Genomic DNA, 26,227 nt, shown 5'->3' with positions numbered 1-26,227 from the left:
GCCCCCTCAAGGATTGAACTCACAACCATTAGTAGGCCAATGATCAAACCACTGAGCTATCCCTCCCCCAATGCTTCGGGTTGCCTTGTGGTTTGTGCGCATGCGATGTAGGGGGCAGCATCACCTGAGCGAGGGAAAAGTAAAGCCATGGTCCTGCGAGGGGACTGCGGGTGTCAATGGCCGAGGAGCTAAGGGGCCAGAGGCTGCGTGCTGGGTTGAAGGATTGAGTCAGCCTGTGGTTTTCCTCTGCCACCAACGCCAAGCCTGGCTGCTGAGTTTACACAGTGAGGGTGAGTCCGAAGAGGCAGCACGGTGGCTGTCAGAGGGGGAAGCCTCTGTGCACTGAGCTCCTGGTTGCATGCTTTCATCAAAACCAGAGCAAGATAGTGCAGCGCAAACACCACCAATTTGAGGCTAGGGATGAAACATTCCTGCCAGCAGATCCAGCAAGAAGAGTCACCTTAACCCTTCGGGGGCCGAGGCAACAGTAACAACACAGGAGGTGACAGGGGAGGAGGCTCTCTCAAATCCCTCTGTTCACATTCATCCACCTCCATCTGCTCTTGGGAAAGTAGCTCCGCAGACGCCTCCAACCCCAGAGCGAACCATGCTGGGGGACGCATTCTTCCCAGGAGCCCCTGCATGAAGCCAGGGACAGACCTAGCTTCTGAAGGGCCCTGTGCCAAATGAGACTGCCCGGCCCCAGGAAGTCTGTAACGTGCACAGTACATCCAGGAGCGGCACAGCATGGCGGAGATGTTAGTGGGACACAGGAAGGTTTGAGCAACTCAGGCCTCAGTTCAGCAAAGCTTTTAAGCATGTGCTCAACTTTAAGCACGTCCACAGACCTCACTGACACGTGCTTAGGTGCTTTGTCGAATCAGGGCCAAAACGAGGAGGGTCAGGGCACTTGTTACTGGGGTCAAGGCTGGGCAGATTTTTTCATCAACTTAAAAGAGGTATCAGCAATTGTGAAAGAGCTGGACCCTAGCTTAAAATTCAAGATGCTCAGCAGAAGAGGTCCCCAGGGGCCAGAGGGTGGGGAAGGGTGTACACAGGTTGGGAAGGAGCAACAACAAGGGAGACCTGTTCAAACATGTGGGGCCTAACGGGCATCAGGCTTGGTGTCTGTCTAGGGCCAGCCTTGCATCCACGTAACCTCTATTCATGCCGCCCTCTGCCCAGCCTCTTGGGAAGTTCTGCCAGGGTTTGGTGAAGCCAAGGCAGCCAGACCAGCCCATCCGGCTCCCCTACTGGCTGCACTGAGGATGTGCCCACGGTCCGCCTCATTCTGTCTTTGAAAAATCCTTCAAATTCTTGGGGGGCGGGGCTGTACCCCCCAGCTGTTTGCAGTATTCCTCCAACTTCTCACTGGCTTCCCATGGCAGAGGGGTCCTGGCAGTCAGCGCCACTGAGAGACTGGAGAAAGGCAGGCACAGTGGGTCAGCTAAAGACCATGCCACCTGGGATCACTTCTCAGCACCACCCCAGAGCCAGCTGACAGGACAAAACAAACCAACCAGGGCTAGCGTCCCTTTACACTGCCTCACCCTGGCAATCAGAGCTGGAAGGCCTTGGACCATCTCCTACTGAAGCTAACTCCGACCAAGCAGCTGGAAAGCACAACCTCATTACCGCTCACGATTAGTATTTTTATTTGCATTGCAGTTCTGCCCAATGACCCTTATTGGAATCGGAGCCCACATGCACACACCTAGACAAGGCCCCTGCCCTAGAGAGTTTGCGCTCAGATTTAAAACAAGATATACAAGGCAAACAACAAGAGGGAAGCCAGGATGTGGGGTGAGGGGGCGCTGTAGGGTCAGGCACTAACATGAGCTCCCCCCCATGCTGCTCAGCCCAGCCACCACTAGTCGGCTGATTACTGCTTATTTGGGGATCTGCTTTCACCAAAATTTTACTGTATATTTTTGCCAAGTTCTGTTTCAGGGCAAATAACCTCCAAGCCCGTCTGTATCGTGGTTGGTGGCAAAACAGCCATTATCTCAGCTTCCCAGGAGTGCCAAGCCTGCCTTGAAATTACCCGTGGTGATGGAGCTGTCAGTTAAACGGGGCTCGGTACCTTTTGTAACAAGAAATGCCGAAATCAAGGCTCAGCTTTCACTCTGCCTGTGCTCAAGCAGACGCCCAGAGACTTCAAGTGGGACCAGGCCTGAATAAAGACCACAGGAGCGGGCCTTAGACTGCGTATTGACCAAAGCCTGCCCACAGCCATGATGCAGTGAATGCAATTCTGCTGTGCAAAGGCAGAGGGCACTATTTTGGGGCCTTGCACAAGGTAGTCCATACACAGCTCTGCTCCCAGGCAGGCTCCCTGTCAACACTGGAGAGCATTAGTGGAGAGTAGGCTGGGGTGGGAGGAATGGAGGCATGGCCAGTGGATCTGAGCCTGTGCGGCTCAGCCAGCCACTCCCCCATGTGGGGGAGGGCACAGGTTGCAGGGGCTAGGCAAGGATGCAGTAACAGTCAGAACAGCCTGTGCTGGGGAGATCCTCTTCCTGCCTAGATCACAGCCACATGCGCTGGGTGTGTGTGTCCAGGATTGGGCCCTTTGAATGGGGCGGGAGCATGTGTGTTCAGCAAAGCTGGGGCCCCCAGAAGTTGTGAATGTCAAGCATACCACGACTACTGAAGCAGACGGTTTCAGATCCTGCTGAGCCAGCTTGTGGCTGGATTCAAAACTGAGTAAATTTACAGCTGTAAGCTGGGAGTTTATACAACTCCTAACTTGTTAGGGATGGCTGACCAAGCCAGCACGCTCGCTCCCCAGCCAACAGGACTTGTAGCAGTTAAATCTTTGAACACACGTTACATATTATTATTTCTTTAACTTTGCATAAAGGAGAGGAGCCGGGTGGGGGGTTAGAAGAGTGCATCTGTTTTTGTGCATCTTTCCCCAAAGCCGCATCGCAACAAACACTCAGCCTGGATCCACTGTGGCTTCTTGGGAACGCCAGTCACCTGGGATTGTAGCATACATCATAAAAACCCCACTGGGCGGGATTGGGAGACCCTCACGCACACCACCAGCACTTTACGTGTAAGTAGCCCCATGGAAACCAGCGAGACTACCTGCGGAGAGAGGTATTACCCATTGAGAGCGAGGGCCTCACAATCCAGCCCCTGTGGTTGGCAGACTCCAGCAAGCATCACAGGCACCATCTCCCACGCCCGGCGAGTGCTCAGCTACTCCTGCCTTCAGTGCAACCAGCTCTGCTGTGAGTTGGCTCAGTGCAGGAAAACAGCACCTAACAGAGCCCTTCCTGCAATCAGCTTCTCAGGGGCACACTGGGCACCAGGCTTCCCTACCAGGTCAGGGTCACACATAACTGTACGTGAAGCCTGAACGCCCTCTTCCCCAAGAAGCAGGGTTGGGTAGCGCAGTGCAGTCAGCAGCATACTCCCAAGCTACCGAGTACAGGACGGGACTTCCAGAGACCCTGGATGGTGACACGTGGCTCCTCAGTCTGGGACTAGAGAACCACAGGGTCTGGCTGCACCCAGCAGCTTCAGTCAAGAATCCCCTTGATACTCATTACAATCAAAGTCTCAGCTCTACTTCGAAAGCTGTTATTAATGAAGAAGCCCAGGGCTGAACAGACATGGAAGAAGGCTGGTCCAGTGGTTAGGGCACTAACCTAGGACTCCAGGGTCACAGGTTCAATTCCCTGCTCCCCATCAGACTTCCTGTGTCACTTTGGGCTAGTTAGTTTCTCTGGGCTTCAGCTCGCCATGGGGTTTACATCACTCCACTACCTCACATGGGTGCTGTACAGCGAAGTACTTTAAGGGCTATGATGATGGGGGCCACAGACACAGATAGTCATGGAGACTGAATCCCCGATCCTGGGAGAAAGCAGTTCCTCCTGGACACAGCTGAGATGTATCAACAGGACTCCATCTCCCCTCTCTTCCACTCTGTCCTGCACACGTAACCTCCCGGAACGTCAAGAGTATACATGAGTTAAGGAACCAGATGAGGCTTTAAGGAGCCGCTCAGGCAGGATCAAATGCTCTGTTAGCATCCAGCCACCATCTAAGAAAATAAAGCAGTTGGGGGCTTTGATGGAGTCTGGCCTGGAGTGGGGGGGAAATTTCCTTGCTCAGTGGGCAGAGATCACGCTGCCTGCTGCTGCTCCCACAGTTTAAAATACTTAAGTCCTCCAAGGGGCAGCTTAATTTTCTTTTTTAAAAGAAAAGTGTCAGTCTAATTAGATAAATCCTCTGAGCACGTGGCCTGGAGTTCGTCATGGAAATTAACCTCCTCGAAAGATCACAGTTACTGAAATAAGAAACTGTGTGTTTTGGCATAGTGCAGTGAAATGGGAGCTGCAGGCTGCATTTCATACACCTTCTCTTTCATAAACCTGCCGCGTTTCATATCTGTCCCGCCGGCCCCTAGCACGGCACCAGGACTTTATCTCCAAATGCCTGTTTGCAAATCACTGCTGAGAGGCTATGATAACCCATGGGAGTCTCACTGGGTTGCCGGCAGGAGAGCATGAGGCAACCTCAGTAGAAAACTGGCCCGACCCGAGGCACTGGTGTGAGGGGCCAGTTCCTTGATCCCTGTCACTGACTAACAGTCCGACCGAGAGGACATGCTGCAGACACAGTGACCATGGCAGCCAAGCTGGAAGCTGCTTTGCCAGCCTCACTGTCCAACAACCAGACAAGCATGAACCTGCGCAGCCCTCCCTCCCCTGGGCTTGGGGACAGGATGAGCCAGGTGGAAGGGAACAGCTGCCAGGGATGGTCCCCCACCCACTGGGCTCAGCCTGCCTGCAGCCGGGACACAGAAGGCTTTGCTCAGTGACTCCATAAGGAGCAAAAGAGGCACAGAGCGTGGCAGGGGTTGGAGGTGGAAGCCCTGCTCCCCCAGCCATCAGCACTAGGAGCAAAACCAGAGATGTAAATCTATACCAGCTTCCCAGGGTCCCACGTTCCCTGCCCTCCCCAAGCACCCCAGCACACACATCATTACAGACACTCGGCCCTTCGACCGCAGCTTCTTCAAGAGGAGCCCCAAGCACTTTGAAAAGGTGAATGAACGGAGTCTCCAACTCTGTTGTACAGCGGGGGAACTGGAGGGTCAGAGCCAAGAAGTGACTTGCCCAAGGTCACACAGCGAGTCAGTGGCAGAGTCAAGAAAAGAACCCTGCTCTTTAGCCTCCCAGCAGATTTTAGACTGTCCTCCCAGCCTCTTGGACTAACTAGTGGCAGGAGTTACGCTCCCAGCCCAAGCTCAGTAGGGATTCACACATAGGTCTCAAGGGCTGACACTGCACCGTACCCTCTGTCTCACCAGTTAGCTAACAGGGCATAACTGCACCAGGACTCCCTACAAAATCTGAAGTACTTCAGTCACAACCCACATCTTCTCCGTCCCAAGAGGGTCCAAGGGTTCTACTGCTAAGCCTCCCCTGTCCATACGGTCCTTCCAAAGGAGCTGCTCCAGAACTAAGAGCTCCAAGAGAACCCATGCAGTCTACATCCCTTCCTCCTAGCAACTGCTAGGCTGGGCCACCCTCTGTATGTGCCCAGGCTTGGGCCCGGCTTGCGGACTGTCTCCAGATAAGGTAGGACAAAGTGCCCTCTGGCCTTAGGGCTTCCAGGGAGCTGTTTCATTTCATTTCAGCATTACCGATGGGAGAATGAAAATAAGGCACTTTCTGAAAAGAAAACATGGCTCCATCGAGCAAAACGTCAGGCACAGGGAAAGGGCCAAAGGCACAAACCAATACGCTGCTCTGCAATCTAACATCAGCCCCACGTTTCTTCTAACATGCGAAGTTCGGGGCTGGATGGCTCAGGTTATTGGCATATAAAGCTTTTTTTACCTTCGGGCCACCAGTTCGATTCCAGCCCAGGTTGGTAGCAAGTGAAATTTACTATCCAACAGCTCTTTAGTGGCCTAAACAGGAGTTTGACGGGCCTCTGTGCAGTTCCCAGGGCACAAGACTTCACCTCCTTGTCGCAACTGGCACTAGTTAACAATCTCAGCAGACAAGTCAAGGACCAGATGAGCCATGGAGACTAAACCCCCATCTCACCTCTAGGTGCTGCCTCCAGCTCAGGGTGGGATCCCCTGGGGAGGGTGGCATTGGGGAAGCTGATGCTGCTGCTCCCCAGGATAGAGCTGCTCTGCAGATGGAGACCTTCGGTCCCTAGCATTGCCAGTCGGGCCCCTGTTTAGAGCTATTCTTTGCCAAGTGCAGGCTAGCCCTGGGACTCACCTATTCCAATAGCACTGCAACAAAGCACATGAACATAGGCACTCACGACTTAGTCGGGGTATGGCCTTATTACTTCAGGCCTCTCACACATCAAAGTCACATCATCAGGAGGACCCTCCCATGCTAGCTATGGGCACATACTGTCACTCAGAGGTAGGTCAGCTTGCACAGCTGTCTCAAGAGAGGGGACACTCTCAAGTGCTATACCCTCAGCTGGCAGGACCACATGATCTACAGAAGGACCTAAAGATGCAGGGTTGCGTCTGCCTCTTCTATCCAGCCCTCGAGGCCTAGGATACCATCAGCAATTGCCAGTACCTACCCCACCCATCCACCTACAACTGGGCTCAGGGCAGAAAAAGGTCTAGCAAAGGGGCAGGGAGCTATGAGCATTTCTGAAGTGCCCAGCTCTGCAGCATACATATAGCATGGCGAGAAGGGTCCTACAAACAGGTGAACGTGAGACCTTCTTCCGAAAGAAACAAGCGTGCCCTTTGTGATCAGCGTGGTAAACGTGCAATTACAGCAGAGGCCCTAACGAAGCAAATGGCCTCCCGATTCCTTTTAGAGGGGGTGCAGACAGCCGAGGCCTTTAACACACTTTACTCATTTCTCTCTCACTTGCATGAAGGCTTGGATGCTCCGACACGATCGCGGACCTAGCCCACAGCTGTGGGGCAACGGGATGCCGGAGCCCATGATCCATCCAAAGGGGGGGGGTCTGCCTTTTTCTGTCAGCCTAAAGTTTGAATAAAGGAGCCCACCAGACGGAGCGAATACATGCCTCTCTCTCTCCCAGCTGGCTTACCAAACCATTCCTGTACTTTAAGCCACCTAGTGTCCGAAACTGTGCGTTCAGGATGTGTCCTCCCCTTACAATCAAAGGTAACTGGAGGCAGATTGCTTAGGAAATATAGAGAAGAAGGGAGTTCCTACGAGATGGAAACAAAAAGGGGCTGGGGTGGGGGAGCCTGCGATGAAGCACGAGCCAGAGACTGTCATAGGCTGGGGAGACGGGAACAATATTTTAGGCACTACAAAGTGTCTGATTGAAATGGAAAGCATGATGCGCACAGGGGTAGTGGGAGCGAGTTTAAACCCAGTGCGGCATGATTTCAGGTAGAGCGGACATACAGAATGGGGGATCAGGAAGGAGGACAGGCAGTCTTGCCCCAGTTCTGAAGTTTGTCACCGAGTGCTGTTTTCAGAGGCCGACACTTTGACCATGATGGCCAGCTCTGCTCTTTCCATCTCTGAGAGAAACTTGGAGAGAACTTTCCCCAGTACGGGCCGGTGCAACAAAATTGAAGCAGCCAACGGGCACCCCCCGCGTTAGCCCACGCCTGGTTTCTTAGAGACCACTTTCGTTGGCAGCTTCTCTCCTGCCCCCCGCCAGTCCCCTCCTCCTCGTTCTCTCTCTGTGTCCTCGAGACTCCTCTCACCTTGAGGAGTGTTAGGATTACCCAGCATTTACACTCAATGCTCCTCTTTATTCCTTAAGACTTATTAAGAATGATAATGAGCTCCAAAGCAGCCACACGTCCCTCTCTCTCTCCTACCCCCCTCCCCACCCTTCGCTCTCTCTCTCTCTCTACGTGCCTTTTCCGTCAAAGACACACAGGACAAATCCGACCAAAAAAAAACCTGACAATATGGATCAAGGACACCGGGGGATTTATATTCCACAAATCCAGCCTTTTTTGTTTTTATTATTTCTGTTCAAATTCCACCCCCTCCCTTCCCCTTTGCCCCCTCCCCCCCACAACCCTCTTGGACTTTGTAACAAGAAAAGAAGAAGAAGAAGAAGAAGAAGAAGAAAGCTGCTTGCCTGAAAACCTCGTTAATGTGGAGCTCTTAAACGGTTGATTAATTTTAGAAAAATTTACGATGCGCTCTTGCTTCTCTTTTAAGCTCCAGTCTTCTACACCCAAAGCAAGTTAACTTTAAAGGCCCCCTCATGTGCCCGCTTGCCCCTTCTTCCCTGGCACCCCATTTGTAGATGCAAACATACCGATGAAACATAAATACAGTGACAGAACAGGGAAACAACTGCTCTGACGGGTGGCTAAAATGGTTCAATTCAATTCCCTTTAGCACAGCCAAGAAATCACAGCCTGCAAAACTCCCAACTTCCAGCAATTTAACTTTTCATTTAAAAAAAAAAATCCACTACAAATTGGTCAATTTAACAAAATAATGTAGACATTATTTTATTTTAAGAGACAAGTCTTCCCAAGTTCGATCTGTTCACTTCACAGAAGCCCCCTGATGCACAGCTGCATTCGAAACCTCAGAGTTCTTCCAAAGCCACCTTTAAGCCAGCTGCACTTCACCAAGGGGAAAGAACGGAACCTAATGAAATTTAATATATACATTTTTAAGTGTGTCCTGATCTATACTTTAATATTTCAGAAATCTCCCAAGCTCCCTCCTGCCTGGTATTTGCTTTTATTCTTTGTCTCCCCCTGCTAGAGTCTGTTTTTCTGATATAGACATCAGAAGGTTAAGGGCTCAATTATCAACACTGCTGAAACCTCAGCCTTACAATACTTAGGGGCTTCTCTTCTGCTCTTTAGAAACTAAATAGCAAAATCTCTTCTTCTTCATGTTTTTTATTGTTATTATTGTCTACTGCCTGTAGGTTCCGATCGCTGAACTTAGAAACCTCTCTAGAGGGTAGGGATGAGGGAGATATGGATTTGGAAAGAAAGAATAATATAGAATTCTAAAGGTGCCTACTTCAAGTGAACCTGAGGAGACCATGTCTCTGAACCCCAAAATAGCATCCACACAAAATATGATCCTAATGGTTCTCATTAACATAAGTCAGTAAAAAAAAATTGGGAGTAAGTGACTCTTTGATTAGTGTTACAACCCAGAATGGAAACAGATTTTAAAAGTTAAAGTAGCAGTGTTGTGGAATATGGAATCATTACTAGCAAAGTAGTGTACTTGATTTGATCAAAAGGGATTTGTTTTTATTTTTTAAATATATAATGCACACAAAAGCTTTGGTTTATGGAATCGAGCAGTGCTTTCATCTCCTCAGGAATTTATATAGATGGACAGTATCCTTCCAAAAATGAAATTAACAAAAACAAAACAAGGGTGAAGGGCGGTGCGCAGGAAATCACCATTTCGGTAAATCACAATCCCTGAGTTGGATAGATAGCAGATTCTGGTTTAATAGGAAGAACGAGAATTGGAAAAGGTAAGGATCACCCTTGCACCTGAAATAAACTATTTGCAATAGATTCTTGTAAGATAAGTCTCAAGTTTATGTGGACTTACATTTTTCCCCAAAAAGGTTGTTTTTCCAAATAGCTTCACTGTTTTGGATGGAGTGAGTAAATAAATATATATCTATACATCTATAAAATCAAGTCATTAATTCTTTCCTGGAAATTGTTTGAATTACAATCTGTCAGATCCAGATGAGCTGGCTTTTTTAGTCATTGACTCCCTCCTACACACACACACACACACACACACACACACACACTCTGATTTCCTCATGGAGAAATAACCCCCTTCCCTCCCCAAGCCACCTTCTTCTGTTGTACAACTATCAACTGAACTCAAGCTTTCAATAGGTTTTCCCTGCACCAGGGCTTTGCTCTGAAACTGCAAGAATGACAACGTCATGTGTGGGGAAAGCTGACACTTACAGCTTTTAAAAAGAAACGGGAAAAAATAAGCTGTTGACTTCTTGGTTAAAGTATTCTCTTGTTCTAACTCATGTTCTTATGTCACTGGGCTAAAAAAAAAAAAGAAAAAAAGAGGAGAGAGAGATATGACTTTCCTTGAATGATCTGTTTAACCTAAGCCAGAGGAAAAAAAAAGAAGTCATTAATTACTTATGTGAGCTATTGCTTCTGAAAGACAATAAACCTGCCTGGTCGCCATGGATATGACATATTTGCTCTGAAAACAACACAATAATTAGCAAAGGGGAAAGATACAAGGAGAATATGCAAACTCCTGAGTTTAAAGCCATAGTGTTTCCTTCCCCCCCTCCCCCTTTTACTTGTCAGAGTCAATTCTGTTTGCAATTCAAATCAAACAAATAAACAAAAATATATTTTTTTAAAAAGAAAAACTGATCGACTGCACTGATGAGCCAAAAGAAAAATAACAATGAGAAGCAATTACAAACCAAACAACTGCAGAGAAAATAATCTTATATGATGAAATTAAACCTATATTTAGGGTTGTTTTGGTTCGTTATTATTTGCATTTTTTAAAAAAGAAAAATGCAGAAGTGTAGTGAAAGAAAAAAGGAAAGTATTTTAGGAGACATGAAGCGTTTTGAGGACGCAGGTAGGAAAAAATTGGGGAGTTCACTTGGTTATTAAAAATGCATCATATGGGTCATTATTTTCTTTTTAAACCTACAACTTTACCCCCAGGAAGATGAGCAGGAAACACAATAGCTTTGTACCACGTTTGTCAGCTTGATAAATACACGAGCTCATGGTGAGTTCACAATTTTTAAGTATGTCAGAAATGTAAGACACTCTCCCTTTCCTCCACGGATAATGAAAAGAGGGGATCTTTTCTTAATTAAAAGAATAAAAACTGAATAAACTACAGAGATTCTCCTTTAAAAACTGGATAAATGTTACAGTGAAAATGCATTTTATATTTCGCTCTCATTAAGCTGAAACAAAGACTATTAAAACCTTCTCTAATGCAATAGCCTTCTGGAGTCTGACCTTCTACATTTAGAAAACAAGTAATAAATATACCTTAACATGCACTTTATCTGGAGAGATATTTGACTTTGAACTTATTTTAACATTTAAAAGGCTTGGGAAATATAAGAACAATATAGTTGCTACAAGTTTTTTGTTTTTATTGATAAAATAAATCTCTTAGAATAAAATGAGCAGATTAAGGAAACATCACCCTGATAACACTTTCCCCCCCTTTTTATATTTTTTAAACAATAGTTTTTAGCTGGACTCTTTGATCTTGAAAGGGTTCTTCTATCTGGTCTGATGAGGGGGGAAAATGATCTGTTTTAAATGATGATGCAACTAAAGGATCAAAGCCCTGACTTTCTGCTTGTCATAATAAGCTCTGTCTTGCACAAAGCTTCAACTTCAGACTTTTTAATATATAAAATATAAAGGAGGCCAAAAGAGCCACTGAAAAGGTAAAGTCTGCAAACAAAAGGGGACACTGCCCCTTTAAACGTTTTAGTGCATATGGAGTTTGATTTCTGAAAGAGATCAGTTTAACATCTCCATAGAAACCAGCAACAGATTATCATCAACAGAATAAATAACTAGTCTAATAAATTAAACAGGAGGCATAAGATCTGGAAACTTGATTACTGAAGTTCAACAATATTCCCCCATAAACTCTTTCTAACTGCTTCTACAGTAGCTAACAAGGTAGCAACAAAGTATAAATAAGAAAGTGGGTGTAGGAAGAGAGGCAGGGAAACCACTGGGAAGCAGAAGTCCAAAGCCCTGGGAAGAGATTATTTCACCTTAAAAGTTATTACAGTAACAACAGAAATAAATACGTCTAGGTAATTTGGGGGAGGAGAGGAGAGAAAACCATTTTCAAAGGGAAAAGGTTGTAGTGGCTGCATATGCAGTTAAGGGTGGATGAAGAGGGCACATTAAATTTATGCGTGAAGTACATCAAAAGTTTCACCATTCTCCCACCCAAAAAAAAATCTAGGCATTTGGATCTAACTCAGAGTGATTCAGAGCAATCCTCAGACATAACCCATCCAGAAAGTTTTCCAGACAAATTGCTCAGAAGGTGCAGTGAGACAGCCTCCAGGCTGGGATCAGAAAGCCCCTTCCAATCTCATCCTTATCCCAAATTTCATCACCCTTTACCAAATGTGCCAACTTTCCCAATGGCTCTTCCTCTCTGTCTCCTGCCACCCCAACCGGAAAACAAAAAGAAGGAACGACTCTCTCTCCACTACTCCAAGAAGGTTGTCATGGTACATACACACTACTTATCTCCCATGAAATCAACACCAAGCTACTGGTCAATGTCCCCACTCCCAGACTATGCTGGTTCACTTCTTCCCACCCCAGCTAGGGAGGTACAAATCTAAAGGACTTTCTGGATTTATAGACCCCAAGAACAAGTGCACCTAATTCTCACTTTCCAATTTCCTGGGGAGTCTGAGAAAGCATGACCCCTGTGCCAGAGACAACCCTTATGGGCTCATCACTGGTTGGGGAGTCATTAAAGATTTGGGGAGGCAGATCAGAAGCAGGCAGTGTCCTGGGATATTAACCCTTCCCTACCCAGGGGACAGGCGCACCCCTGCCCCGCTAGGTTTCCAAGGCTTTTTATTTCTCCTTTTTTGTCAATGCCCCAAAGTGTATTTTCCTGGCAGGCCCCAGTTTGATTGACGGGTCAGACACCTGTTCCCTTGTCCTGGGAGTCTCCAAACATGGAGAGTAGCATTCACCAAAACCCTACTGATCCCAGAGCCCGCCTCCCTCCCCACAGCGCCCTCAACCCTGCTCTCCTCACTCCACCCCTATGCTGATATCTACCCCCACCCCGCACAATCCAAGCAACCCCCCCAGTCCAGCAGTACAGCCCCCTTACCCCTATAGCGCCCCTCTGTGCGCCCCCTGCCCGGCGCTGCCTGAGCCTCGCCCGGCCGCGGCACCGGATTCGAAGAGAGGAAAGAAAATGAAAAGAAAACGGGGGAAAAAAAACTTCCTGGCTCAGGATGGCAAATCAGCTGCGCATTCTGCAAATGCCACCGGGTAAAAATAACCTGCGGCTTCGCCCGGGGGCCGGGCACCGACTCCCCCAAACGCGCACCGAGCCCGGGGGCCTGGCACACCGGCTCCCCCACACTCGCGCGCCGAGTCGGGAACGTAGCGCAGCTCTCCAGGGAGCGCACGGAGGGGGCCCGGGCACCTCCCCGTCCCCGAGCGCACGGCTCCCAGCCCTGCTCCATCTCCGCTCCGGGACCCGAGCGTCCCGGAACCAGCGGGGGGAAGCGCCGCTCGCCGGCCTCCAACCCGGCCGCAGCACTTTGGAGAAACTTCCCTGGCACCGATCGCCTGCCGCCTCCGCCCGGGGACCCCCAGCCTGCCTCCGCGGCCCGCCGGGGTCCCCAGCCTCACGCCACACCTCGGCGCTTTCCCGTCGCTTCTGGCCCAAGTTTCTGTTCGCAAAAAGCGGGGGGGGGGGGAGAAGGGGGTATCGCTGCTGCGCTTCCCTTTCCCCCAGCAGCTGCGCCCCACGGGACCCCCTCGCTCAGTCACTGGGGACCCGGGGTACCTGCGCCCCAGGCAGGGAGCGGGGCAGGGCGGCAGAGGGGGTCCCACGCCTCTCCCAGCCCTTTCCCCCCCCCCCCCCCCCCCATTTCCACGGCGATTTTTAAAAGTCCTGGAAATTGTCTGGCACAACCGGCCTCCCACAACAAAAACAACTCAGCTCCGGAGCCGGCACCGCTCTACCTCCCCCGGGCCCCCTCCACCCCCAGCCGAGCGACGGGAGCACAGGCACCCTCCCCCCTCCGCCAGCCTAGCGTGAGAGTCCTGGACCCCGCAGCCCCCTCCCCTGGTTCACTCCCCGGGGAGGCAGCGCGCTGCACCCCCTCACTCCGCAAACAGCCGCCCAAAGTGCCCGGGCCGGAGCAGCGAGTGCAACCCCTTCGCAGAGGGAGCGCACCGGAGCCCCAAGCAGCCTGCAGTGCCCTCCACCCCCGCTTTCAGAGCGCTGCCCCCCCCCGCGTGCAATAACCCCCCCTCCAACCCCTCCCCCCGCCCAGAGCAATGCCCACCTGCCGCTGCCATGTGCCCCCCCCCGCCTCCCTTCCCTGCCAGGGCCATGCCCCTGACTGCGCCCCAACCCCCTGCCCCGCAGAGTTGGGTGCCGGCTGAGGCAGGGGCTGGAGGGCGGGGTGGTGGTGGTCCCGGGGGGCAGGGGCTGGGGCAGGGCAGAGCAGACAGGCTTACCTGCACTTGGGGCGGCTTTGGGTGACTTTCCAAGTCAAGGGAAATGTGTGTGTGTTTGGGATGGAGTCTGCAGCGCGCATGCGCCATCAAACTTGCCCTGATCCCGGATTTTTTTTTCCTCCTCTCTCTCCCCTTCGCTTTGATTATTGAATTTTCCTATTTCTAACAGGGGGGCGGGCGGCGCGCAAAACTCGGACTGGATTCCAGCCACCCTCTGCCCCGGGCTGGTGAGGGGAGGGACGGGGAGGGGAAGGGGGGGAGCGGCAGAGGGAGCCGAGCATGGAATGGACTCGGCTCCAAGCAGGCAGGGCACCCAGACAAGGGAGGGGCACCAGTAAAACCCGGACTGGATCCCAATGCCCTGGCAAGAAAAAGAGAGGGGTTGTCCCCACTTCCCATTCAACAAGGGCAACTCCGCCTTCTCCAGTCACCGGGGCACTTCCTTGCCCTGCCCCTGTCACAAGCGGATCCCTCAGCCCACTGAGTGCTTGCTCCTGGAAATCTCTAAACTCCCCAACTTTAGGCAACTTGCTGAAAGTTGTATGAAAGAACCTAGTTTTTGCAGCCTGGTGAACTCTGCCATCCTAGTTTCCTTGGGCTACATTTAGCTGAGATCCTTCCTTTCTCGATGGGATGGTCTATTCCTTTTAAGTGACAAAGGAAGGGGGCTGCTTATATCCTTAACTTGGATTTCATTAGCAAACCACTCTGAGTTTATTATAGTTTATGGCCCCAATCCTGCAAGTATGTATGCAGATGAGTAACTCTGCACCCATGGGGCCCAATCCCGTAATACACACCATGCCAGCAGACCCCTGCACTTGGGAACAGCCTTTAGCGGGCTCTGCCCAGGTACACAGGTCTGCTCTGCTTTGCAGGATCAGCATGATAAATTATCCCACCAGGGGAGTACTCACATGCCTAAAATTACTCCTATTTATATGTATATATGCATGCAGGAGCAGGTCCGTAGTTTACACTCTAATAAACTCCTTTGATTTTTAGTTCTAGAGTTAGCTTATATTTTATTAAACCAGTTAATATATAATTTATTTATATTTCATGGGCACAATCCTGCAAAGCAAACCACACAGAGCCCCTCTATCCACGTGGATCACTCTACAGGGATTGGGGCCTTCATTGTTAGCTCTGTATTTAAGGGCCCAATCCTGCAGATATTTACCAACACAAATAACTGCTCTCATGCACTCACTGGGACTATGTGGGATAGTAAAATTACACCCGTGTCTTAAGTGTTTGCAGGAATGAGCCGTGTGTGTAACTATAGACTTAGGCCCTAATCCTGCATGTTGTTCTGTGGAGGGGGACTCCTGCCTATAGACCCACTGAAGTCAATGGGTTTGCATGTGGGGGCCCATCCTATAAACATTGGGTAACTTTACTCATTCCGGCCATTCCACGCAATGAGTTCTAGGTCAGCACATCCATACAGAGCTCCTTGCAGGACTGTCTCGTTGATTCCTTGTGCGCCTGTCTGTACTGACCTGTTGTCTCTGGTCTTACACTATAAGCTCTTTGGGGCAGGGACTGTCTTTTTGTTGTGTCTGTACAGCACCTAGCACAATGGGGTCCTGGTCCATGACTGGGGCTTCAAGGTACTATCATAGTATAAATAAATAATAATTCAACCATCCCTCTGATTTCAGTGAGATGACTCATGCGAGTAAAAGTTACTTATGTGTATACGCATTTGTAGAAGGGTTGCCAACTCTTGTGATTTTATTGTGATTCTTGAAATATTTTACATTTTCCTTTGACCCCCAGCTCCTGGAGCCATGTGATTCCATGAGAATATCAGCTTTTCTTTTTAAAAAAAGTAAGTTTCTAGCTCTCGTGGTTGCCCAGAAAAGCTCATAAACATGGGTCAAGTGCTCCCTAAAGATGCAAAGCCAGAGGGCAAATGACAAAACCCCCAATTATTTTTAAAATCTTATGAATTTTGAGACAATCTCATGATTCTGGGGGGCCTGACTCATGAATATTGAACAGTTGAGGTCAGCAATACTGGTATGTTTAGTTAAATATTTAGGCCTTGATCTTGCAAAGACTTATACACATGGTGAACACTACATACAGTGAGTAGATCCACTTCCGCAGGGTCTCAGTATGTAAAGAAAAACATTTGCATATGTATTTACAGGATCAGGGCCTTTGTTTATTTAGCTATTGTTTATTATTAATTATGGTTTAGCTATCAATTTTTACTTGCCAACACTGGGAAAGCAATAAATAGAGATAGAAATAGGGATATGCTTTTAAACTCAATTGAAATAACACAAGTACTGAGAGAGATTGTTGGAGGGACTGAGTGGGAAATGTTTATAAGTTGCTTTAAAAAAACAAACCTTAAATTCATATGCTAGAGAGATGCTGTCAGGTTAGCGATCACATATTTCTAAAGTGCATGTCTTTAGCTATAACTGAAATAAAACAGTAGGGGCCCAGCTGTGGAACATCTATCTATCTATCTTAAAGCTTAATGTGAAGTACCTGCTTAAGTCCTGCTGATGGCATTGGGACTTTGTTTTAAAACTGTTGCCATCAACATATTTAACCATGGAAAACATTTCTACTGGCATTATGGTTTGGAAGAGCTTGCTTTTAGCAAGACTTAGGTCGCAATTGGATCTGCAGAGACAGCCCCTAAAACCCTCATGAAGCCCCACTGAAATCAACAGGGCTCCGTGGAGGTGGAAAGTTCTACCCACATGGATCCTACTGTAGAATCAGGATCGAAGTTTGGGAATGAATTTGGCCTGACAATGTCCCTTTAATGGGCCTGCTCCTGCAGAGACTTACGCATGTACTTAGCTTTACACACTGTAAGTATAGAGTCACAGGATGTCAAGTGAAGCAGGTGTACAAGACTTAGCAGAATCAGGCCTGCGCATGGCACTTTCTTTGAAGTCATTGAGAGTGTTGCGTGCAGGCCATCAACAGTACCGGAACCTAATCACATAGAAGTAAGCGGCCAGACAAAGGCCATGCTGGTAGACCCGGTCCTATGCAGACTTCAGTAGGGTTCCTTGCAATTGTGGACCCCCTGCCTCATTGAGCAGTTTGGAAGGTCAGGGCCACAGTGCTCAGTTGAGGAAATACAAGGAAGGGGCTGACTGGGATTTGCCACACAGAATTACAATACATGAGCTCCTAGCATGGCTAAGTCATGTTTACTATTTGTTTGCATGAATAGATTTTTGTTTTCATTTCTTTTCTTCTTGAAAATTAAAAACAATAATGCCAACCCCACTCCTCCTGCCCTCAATAAATTATCTGTATCATATTGCCAACTGCTAGTCTTCAAAAATCATGAGTCAGACCCTCCTCCAAATTGTAAGAGATTTAAAACTCAAGAGATTTTTTAAAATAACAATACTTTCTTGGAGAGGTTATTTGCCTCTTGGTTTTTGAGCCTTCAGGTTCATATTTTCAAGCTTTTGTCTGTAGTCCTGAAGGCTGTAGAGATACTTTTATTTTTAATGAAAGCTGAGATTCTCATACAATCACAGGATTCCAGGAGCTGGGGCTTAAAAAAAAAACAAAATTTCATGACACTCGGGATAAAATTGTGAGAGTTGGCAACACACTGATTATAAAATAAAATGAGGACCTTGCTAGTTCTTTAATAATTCTGAAGTTTGCAGAAGGCTTCTTCAGCAACTCATTGGCCAAAAGTTTATGTCTAGTCCTTTATTTAGAGCCCAAGCTCTTCCCCATGTACACCCTTCTGACCCTACCAAATTCTTGTGCTTGCAAGACTGGCATTCGTCATGTGTGTAGTTTACGTCTGGCAAGCCCAAAGAATAATGCACTATTGGAAAGTGCTTTGATATCACAGCAATGAGCTGCCCCACAATACACAGAGACAATTTCCCACAACGCAGTGTGCCAGAAGGCAGCACAGAGAACACCAGGTTAGAGCTGGGCAAAATTTTTCTTCAAATAATGCTTATTCAGGTCAACTGAAATGTTTTGAAAATCTATGTTGAATTTGCTGTTGTTTTGGCTGAAAACAAAAAATCCCCCAAAGCCCAAACATTTTAATTTTCCAAGTCAAAACAACTTTTCATTAAGAATTTTACTTCCATTTCATTTTAAAAAAAGAAAAAGAAAAAACCTCAAAAATAAACATTTTGTTTGACCCCAAACAGCATTTTTTGACTTTTTTGTTTTGCAGCACAATTTGAAAAAAAATAATTTGGGGAAAATGTGTTGGGGTTAGTCACCGAACCAACAAATCAGTTATTCGTATAGCACTACACCGGGATGTTGCCTCCATGCAACACACATTTTGCCAATACATCCCAGTGCTGTGAGCACACAATGCGCTGGCACAAGCACTCAAGCATGAATTCACTGTGCAGCATGACAGTGTTGCCGGTAGCCCTATGCTAGCAGAACTTCTGCCAGTGAAACTTTCTAGGGTAGACAAGGCCTTAGTGTTTCCTGCTCTGATTCTGTTATTCCCACTTGGTAGATGCCACACCTTCTATGCCAATCTTGCCCATCCATCATCAATACCAACCTTCCCAGAACACTGTCTCATCTGGCTGAGCTGTGACCAGCCTTACCCCTAAGAAATTATTCACACAAGGGAAGTGAGGTTAAAAACAACAAGAGACGGGCTTGGATTAAAATGACAAAGGCATAAAAAGTCAGGCGGAAGGCTCTCTGTCCTCAGCTCGCCCTGCTGTGACCTGGCTACTGCTGTAGTTAAACAGAGCAAGAGGGGTCCCATATAAGGGGTGCCCTTTATTAGGAGGTATAAGGAAGCAGAGAATCAGGCCAAGAAGGCTCATTCCTGACCTGCTCAGATTGGACAATAATTAATAATAATACTAGCTCTTCTCATCATCAGATCTCAAAACGCTTTACAAAGGATCAATATCATTACTCCCATCTTTCAGACAGGGAAACTAATGCATGGAGAGGAGACATGACTTGCCCCAGGTCACCTACCAGGCCAATGGCAGAGCAGGGAGTAGAACCCAAGTCTCCTAAGTAACACTAGTGCTCTATCCACTACACCACACTGCCTCTCCTGGACGGCATTCCTCCCTGTGAAGAGGCCCACATGAGGCCTATGTCACTTTAAGTCCCTCATAGCAGAGTTGAATTTCTCGTATGGCCAATTAGTGGCATATGTGATGAATGAAGGGGACTTTGACATTGGGACTCTAGACCTCTGACCACTCAACCAAAATGGAGTCAGCCCCAGGATCCTTTTCACACAGGCCACCAAATAGCCATGGGCTTGTCACCACTGACAATGGCTATATCTTATGGCCATGCCAACATGCCAGCCATTCCCCACTTTTCTCACCCAACCCCAGCCGCAAGAATGTGGATGCCAGAGTCATGCAGAAGAAAAGCATAGGGATTTGGGGGAGGGGGTGTGTCGGAAAATAAACAAATGACTCTGCAGAAGTAGCAGCCACACTTTTTAACGGTAAATAGCATCATCCTATCTGGTTTCGTTTTTGGTTTTTACTGTCCACATATCAAAAGCAATTAGAGCGTATCATAGAGCCACAGTTTGCAAAGTGCCATTTTCTTACATGCAACTTTTTCTTGTGAGTTTACACAAAACTCCAAACAAAAAAAATCACCCCAATCTTAAACCAATCAGCATCTGTGTGACGGGCCGGATCTTCAGCTGGTGAACATTGGCTTCACTCCATTGACTGCAGTGGGGCTAGGGCTATTTACACCAGCTGAGGATATTGATCTTTGTTTTGACACTTTATGTCACTTTCAAACATCAGAAACTATTTGTTTGGAAATTAACAAAACAAAACTAGGTAACCAGGCTTGACACAGGTCAAGTTCCAGGCCCACAGAACAGCCAGTCAGATTCTCGGCAGGTGTCAATCAAGTAAATCAGATTTGCTGATTTGCACCAGCTGAGGATCTGGTCCCATTGCTTTTATTTACAGATAGCATGTGAGGCCTAAAGGCCTGATGACAGGAATGGGATTTCCTGGGATTTAACTCCAGCTCTGCCACTGACTCACTGTATGACCTCAGACACATTACTTCACTTTTCTGTCCCTGTTTCCCTGTCTATAAAATGAGACCAAGACTATTTACTTACTTGCTCCAGAGGGGGGCGTGGGGTTTAATTAATCCATGATCATGAAGAGCTTTCCTTTGACATTCTGCTTATATGTTCCCCTATTACCGTTTATCTATCTTGTCTCTCTAGATTGTAAGCTGTTCAGGGCAAAGACTGTCTAGTACTGTGAGCCTCTGGTCTCATTGAGTCCTCTAGATGCCATACATAAAATAAATCAGCAACAATAAAACCAGTAAACAAAGCACTAAATAAATATAGGTTGTTTTACTCCTCTGACTGTGAAGTTGTGTTTGTAGTATCCTGTCTGTGAGAATAAAAATAAAACAAAGAAAATACAACAGAACCACACTAAATAATAAAATAAAATAATAATTAATCTGTACTGATACAGAACCACCTTCATGACTCAATGTTCTTTACAATCACTAATTAATCAATCCCACGCCAGCCTTCCAAGGCAGGTAGGTTTTACTGTCCCCACTTTATAGATGGGAAAACTGACTCACAGTCTTGCTTAAAGTCACAGAGTGAGTCAGTAGCAGAGCCAGGCACAGAACTGGCCTGTCCTGACTGTCAGCCCTTAGCTCTAAAGACTTGTTTACCCCAGAAAGTTGCCCGGGTTTAACTTACATCAGTTTTCAAAGTGATTTAGTTAAACTAGTGGTCCTGTGTGGTCGCTTTTCTCTGTTTAAGAGTTCAAGTTTATTCAAGTCCTTATTAAGAGGGGCTTAGTGGGTCATGGCTTAGACCAATTCTTAACCAAATTAAGCTGATGTGCAGTAGGCCTGGTTTAAATCAAAATAAGAGTGTCCACAGGGGGACTGCTTATTTTTTAATAAATCGGTTTAAAATTGTACTTCATTTAAACCCCACTCCCATTTTCTCATGTGGACAGGTACTGAGTCACTGGATCACAATACCGCTCCCAAACAGGCCTTATCCACATGGGCAAGCCACATCTATTGAACCAAAGAGGTGATTTGAAACCACTGCAAACTATAGGGGACGCTCTGATTTGGGTTTAAATCAGACTCATTTCAGTGTCACTTAAATTGGTTATGAATCAGTTTACATTAAAATAATCTAAAGGTGTCCACACAGGGGCTAGCACCAGTTTAACTAATCCAATTTAGGTGGAATAGGTGCAATTTTCTCATGTAGATAAGTGCGCAGAAAGCGAGCACCTTCCCACGCTGCGAAGGACCAGGGATATTTCTGTCTGGCAACATATGAAAACAGCAGCGTCTAGACTCGGACGCTTTTCTACACGGGTCATTCTGAAGTGGATTCCTTTTTCCCATCTGTGGGGCCGGCTTTAGCCTGTGCCCTCCTTGCTCACTGGGAACTCACAAACAAGCTGGCTCACCCTGCCCACTTTTTGACTGACTCCAAGAGGTCTGTGCCAGCCTGCCAGGATGCCAGTGGTGCGTTTAACAAGTGGGCAGCACCAAGCTGGCATGTGTAAAGCTGAGGTTAAGCTGGAGTTAGCAGGGAGCGCATGTCCACTTAGCAGGGTAATGGAAAGCGTTATTTATAGCTCAAGTGCAGAAAGAACCTTCCCCCCTCCAGACAAAGCAGTGTCCAGTAATGACAAAGTAATTACCTTTTTATTATTTTTCAATAGGATTCAGATCTAGTATGTCTGTTCCTCATGGGCCTGGCTGTTCTGATGGCTCAAAGCTTTCATCTCACTGACACGCTGGCTTGATGCTAAACGCTCCGAGAGGGTGTGGGATCGTCAGCCCTGCAAGCTGAGATGCAGCTGTTGCCACTTCGGAACAGGCCTGGGCGAAATTCTATGCAGGTGAGCCGACTCAGGGAGGGCCAGGCCCTCTCCGATAGTCTGGGGTTTATTATTGTCTTTGACAGGAACAGGATTGGGCCCTGAGAACCTGCTCCAAAGCTCAGTGAAAACAATGGAAAGACATTGCTTCCTGTGAAACCGGGATCAGACCCTTAGTCAGGCAGAGCCTTGCTCCAGCACCCCTATGACACCATAATGGGCCCAATTTTGCCAAAGATATGGGCAATTGCAGGGGCTGAATAGCCCCAACTCCCATTAGCTTCAATGGAGAGATGGAAGGTGTTCAGGAGCTCTAGCACTTAAGTGGTGCCTGGGCCCCATGCTCCGCACAGGGGGTAATTTCAACCCACATGAGCAAGGGGCATAAGCAATGTTTGTAAAGTGCTTTGAGATCCTTCGTTGGATGAGTCAGATCTGACGAGATCAGCTTGTCCAGTCAGTCCCTGCTTAAGGGTGTCAATTATCAAGGAGGGGAAGGAGGTTTCATTTTTTCTTGTTTTTCTTACATTATTAATTAATTCATCCACTTGCCTGTTACCTGGTAAGTGCAGCCAGTGTTTTTAGCTCTCTAGGAGATACACAACGAACCCAGTCCGCACGGTGCTCACAGTCCAAGGACACCATCCTGCAAACACTTATGCACCCACCTAACTGCTGCAGGCCAGCAGACCCGGCTGTAAAGGAATTACTCACAGGAGTCAAGCTAAGCACATGTCTATGCATTTGCAAGTGGGGGCCTATCAGACAGACACAAAGTCGGTGCTCCGATACCACGGTGATGGGTGCGCCATAAGAGCCTGAATAGAACAGAGCGAAGAGAGGAAACATGGGGAAGGGCTGAGGAGACACTAGCTCAGAGATTTGTTGCTAATGTTTCACTTCTTGTGGCAATCATGGAAAATGTGGTTCGGTAGGAGGGTCTAGCGTGTGCATGGGGGGGGGGGGGCTTTCAGTGGTATGGAAAAAAGCACCAAGGTGGACACAGGGGAAGGAGACAACTTGGGCATCAAGACTGGCATCCCTGGTGCCATTTTCACTGTCATCTTGAGCTAAAGCCATGGGGGCTGGGCACCAGCAGAGCTGGGTTCTGCTTCTGGCTCAGCCAGCGCCTCCCTGTGTGGCCTCAGCCCAGTTACTTAAGCCTCAATTTTTCCAAATTAGCCTCTGATTTTGGGTGCCCAACCTGGCACACTCAGGGCCTGATTAGCATCACTACCGAGCACCCATGACTCTCAGCAAAGTCAATGGGAACTGCTCATCAGCCTCGATTCTGGGCACCCGCAGCAGTCATCAAAGCCTGATTCTGAACTTGTACATCTACACTGCAATTAGACGCCCGCGGCTGGCCCAGGCCAGCTGGCTTGGGCTTGCGGGGCTTAGGCTCTGGGGCTGCTTAACTGCAGTGTAGATGTTTGGGCTCAGGCTGCCACTCCCACCTCGCAAGGTCCTAGAGCCCAGGCTCCAGCCTGAGTCTGAACATCTACACTGCAATTAACAGCTCCTTAGCCTGAGTCAGCTGGCACGGGCCAACTGCAGGTTTTTAATGGCAGTGTAGACATACCTTCAGTTACCTGGTCTGTAAAGGGAGGACTATGATGCTTCTCTGCCTTCCAGAGGCTTGTGGGGCTTCAAGAATGGATCTCCGCAAAGGGCAGTGAGGTCTTTGGATGGAGTGCGCTAGAGATGTCCAGCTCAGAAATGCTTCATTCTCCAGTGAGATTCCCCCTTTAATACATATCCCCCCGCTCTCTGCTGCATATTCTCATCACGCTCCCCCCTTCCCTTTGTTCTCCCGTTTCCCATCTCCCTCCCCCACCTCGTGTCTTCAAAAAGCCCCCAGAGTGTGGGCGCAATAACCCACGTAGCACCCCAGGCTCTTGGATTTATTTTGAGATCTGCTGCTTGTTTGTTTATTTCCCTTTTAGCGCACCCGGCAAGGCCTGCATGGCAGGAGATGTGAAGGGAGGTGATTATGGGAGACTATTTCCCCTTGCTGCTCATTCACAACAAACAAAGAGCAATGATTGATGATTAAAAATGCATTCTCTGGGCTTGTTTTCTTTTGTTTTACCATTATGGAGATATTATAAATACTGAATACTAATCAATCCAGACCTGGCGGGACCTCGCAGACCTTCTGCAAGCCAAGGGCTTTGCTCTTCTTTGCAACCTCTGCAGTTCTCCCTTCCTTGCTTTGTTTCTAAATTAAACAACTAGCAGAGCCTGCATCTCAACCATGTAGGATTATCCCATCCTGGGGTGAATTCACACGCCATGGACCTCCCCCACTCCTGTCTGGCCCTACCCTGCCCTGGGTAAGAGGCTGAGCAATGGCTTACTCTCTGTCTTCCTGCAACCCAGGACACCCCGCCCCCCAGTATTATCTGCCCTGTCCTGCGGGGGAAACAGAAATTTACTTCCCAAACTGGACAACCTCTTATGGAGATGCTTCCCATGCAGGGAGCTGGAAGCCCCATGAGTTTGCACTCACAGCTGATTGCTGGCTTGAGGAGGATCATAAGGGAAACTTGGCCGGATCTAATAGAAAGGCCACCACATTGCACCTTGCCCAGCCCAGCCTGCATGGTAGCACAACCCTGGTGACCCTGGCTTCACCTGACTCCTCAGCCCCACCCTGGGTGAGGAGAAAACTAGGGTAAATGAATACTCCCCATCACCACAGCCCAGTCCCTCTAGAGTATCCAGGGATGTGGGGTTGCTGCAGGGTCATGAGGAATCAGAGAGCCCCTCCATCCTTGGGCTTCTGCTTATTGCTCTCTCCACTTGCGGAAGGAGAAGGGGTCATTTGGCTCATTAAATATTGGGCTTCCATCACAATCCATGGGCACTACTCTGGCTGCCTCCTCTGGGACTGAAGGGAGATTTAGTCTCCATGTTCCTTCCAGCCAATGCTCCTCCCACCCCACCCCACACACCCCAACGGATTTGCTGTGGGATCCTCTTACTGGTTTTTAGCTCTACCTTTGTGCTTCTCCCTGGTGTCTCTGTGCAAAGCCGAAGGGCCAAGTCCGATTCCGCAGTATTACACAATGTCCAGATCAACAGCAAACCCAGCGGCACCTGCATTCTTTTATATTTATTCTGTCACATTAACAGCTCACTCTTGCTTGCTCCCATGTCAAATCCAATCGCCTTGGACTGGACACTTCAGACAAGTTTGATCAAAATCACCAGCTCCAACTAGGAGAGTCCCCCTCTCCAGGGCCTACAGTAACACCCCTCTCTGATCATCCCTTTCCTGCGGGACTTCCAGAAGCACTCAGAGTTGGGCCTAGCTCTGTCCTCCATTGAGTCAACAGTGAAACTCCCATATGGCAAAGCTCCTGTGGATCTCAGTGGGAGCAGAGCTTGGCTAATGCTGAGCACTTGCCGAAGTCCCACCCTGAAAGCAGAGTCAGGTCCCTAGCCTGCTACCTGCTACACTCAGACAGACCCCAGGTCACTCACTGAATCCCAGTGAAGCTGCTGGGGCTCTGCATGGCTGCCGGCATGGGTCAGATTGCAGGATCGGGACCTTAGTGGGCACCGATGTATCCTGTTTTTATTGTGATTGGAATCGGCAGAGGAACAGCTGCGTTCAGCTGGAACATATCAGGAAGGAAAAGCAAGAAAATCTGAGCCGGGCTAGCAAGAAATTTTAGTGTGAACCACACTTCAAGGAACCGCAGTGTCTTCTTATCTTAGAGCCCGAGGATGTATTTTACGCACATAATTCCCTGATCATCTTAATGCCACATCTATCCCTTCGGAGGATGGTGTTACACTATTTAGCCACCAATGCCAAAAGTTTACAATCTCACCATCATCTCAGCTTTCTTAACAACTTTAAACACATCTGTCTTATCAAACAGCGAGAGCCCAATCCAAAACCCACTGGAAAGACTCCCATTGCCTTTGACGGGCTTTTGGATCAAGCCCTTGGTTGGTCATTTCTTTCTTTAAATATTGTATCTCTACATTGATCTTTGTATCTCACTTCTCTTGGGCATGCATGGAATCTTCCTCTCCCTTTGAAATCCAGGAAGCTTTTCCACAGATTCATCAAACCAAAGAACAGACAGGTTCATTGTGATCATCTAGTCTGACCTCC

General features: G+C 48.2%; 1 protein-coding gene across 2 annotated transcripts in view; it reads right to left on the bottom strand.

Moving 5' to 3' along the window:
• The window catches only part of CASZ1 (castor zinc finger 1), a 263,569-nt gene extending 249,288 nt beyond the window's left edge, over window positions 1-14,281 (bottom strand). For both annotated transcript variants that reach the window (XM_054009508.1, XM_054009510.1), the window contains exon 1: window positions 14,216-14,281. The gene's annotated coding sequence lies outside the window, so the exon portion shown is untranslated. The remainder of the gene's footprint in view (window positions 1-14,215) is intronic.
• Between the last annotated feature and the right edge of the window lie 11,946 nt (window positions 14,282-26,227).

Source organism: Malaclemys terrapin, chromosome 19 (assembly GCF_027887155.1).
Source record: "Malaclemys terrapin pileata isolate rMalTer1 chromosome 19, rMalTer1.hap1, whole genome shotgun sequence".
NCBI classification, from domain to species: Eukaryota; Metazoa; Chordata; order Testudines; family Emydidae; genus Malaclemys; species Malaclemys terrapin.
This window is presented reverse-complemented; position numbering and strand designations above follow the sequence as displayed.